Source organism: Somniosus microcephalus, unplaced genomic scaffold, assembly GCF_052327205.1.
Source record: "Somniosus microcephalus isolate GS21.2 unplaced genomic scaffold, FLI_Smic_1.0 unresolved_chr1, whole genome shotgun sequence".
Classification (NCBI taxonomy): Eukaryota; Metazoa; Chordata; class Chondrichthyes; order Squaliformes; family Somniosidae; genus Somniosus; species Somniosus microcephalus.
The window spans coordinates 21,335,910-21,337,189 of record NW_028225179.1 but is presented as its reverse complement, the minus strand read 5'-3'; the positions used below and the strand labels follow the sequence as shown (position 1 = coordinate 21,337,189).

At 42.1% G+C, this 1,280-nt stretch overlaps 1 non-coding gene across 1 annotated transcript; it reads right to left on the bottom strand.

The window, feature by feature from the left end:
- Positions 1-380: 380 nt before the first annotated feature.
- Positions 381-475, bottom strand: trnai-uau (transfer RNA isoleucine (anticodon UAU)). Its single transcript has 2 exons — positions 438-475; positions 381-416 (listed from the first exon to the last, which is right to left on the bottom strand). It is a non-coding gene; the product is annotated as a tRNA-Ile (tRNA).
- Between the last annotated feature and the right edge of the window lie 805 nt (positions 476-1,280).

Here is a 1,280-nt window from a genome sequence, read left to right as displayed (position 1 = left end):
CTAGTAATTCTCAACATCATGTTCAGGTGAATCGTTGTTTGTGTTCAACATGATGTCGGAAACATGTACAGATAACTCCTGAGTTTACACATCTTCTCGCTTGTGCCAAAGACTTAAGTCACTGCTTTGAAATCGAATCTATTTCCTGCACATTATTCTTCGCCTGATAGTTGCTGGTTTAACAGTTAAAACTGGCCCCACCTTCCCTCCTGTCAATAAGTAATACTGAAGGGCTCCTTTAATACTCAAATCCCTTATTGGAACACAGTGGGCCTGAGGAACCGAAGTGCCCACGTGGAACAGCTAATAAGTAGATGGTTTGCGGAAACACCATTGTACCTTCTGCTCCGGTCGAAGTGTCACACCACAAAAACATTAGCTGCTCTAGGTGAGGCTCGAACTCACAACCTCAGCATTTCTCCAAGCCTGTACTGTTATATAAGTACCGCGCGCTAACCGATTGCGCCACTAGAGCTGTGCTTGATGTGAATTAGTTATCCGTGCTCATTTACTTGCACATTTAAGGTTGTCTAATCGTGCGGGGGTGCAATGTTGTTTAATTGAGGCGCATTGGCTGGGTTTATATGAAAGAGTGAAGCAGGAGTTACTCTCATGTGTTAGCGAGCTGGTGAATTTACCAAAGGCTGCAGCAGATCCTGGTGTCATAAACACTGAACATTTTTACCCAACTCCTAAAATACAGTCTGCAAAATGAGAACCGATGAAAATTCATCACATGCAAAACAAAAAAACGTTTTAAAATTTTGCCCATGATTCGTTAACCATGTGGGTTACTGGTTGATTAATGACGATAACAACAAACTTCTCACACAGTCTAATGAGATGTATATAATAAATAAACAGTTTTCTTAAAGTTAACTCCTCGACATGGAATGGAATCGGTATCGCAGGGTAAGAGTATTTATAGATTACAATTGTTGTTCTGAGCTGTTTCTCTAATTATTTAATGAGCAGCAGTTTCCGAAGGTTATCACTTCCGTCTAAAGTACAACAGGTCCCTGGTTCAATCGTGTTTTGCAGGTAGAGTTTAATAAAATACATTAAGGGCCACGCAGTATTCTCCTTTTCTCTATACAGTTCTGTTCATACTCAAAATCTACAGATATACCGACTGTGTGAGAGATCATTACAGGACCCTGCAGCGCTGCCTTTGTTAATAGCAACAGTTCGGAGCCGCATTTCAGAAGCGGCAACAAACCCATGAGTTGGTTTGCTGGTCCCCAGCTCCCGGAGTGATTGTGGCCGCGACAGCAGCAAAG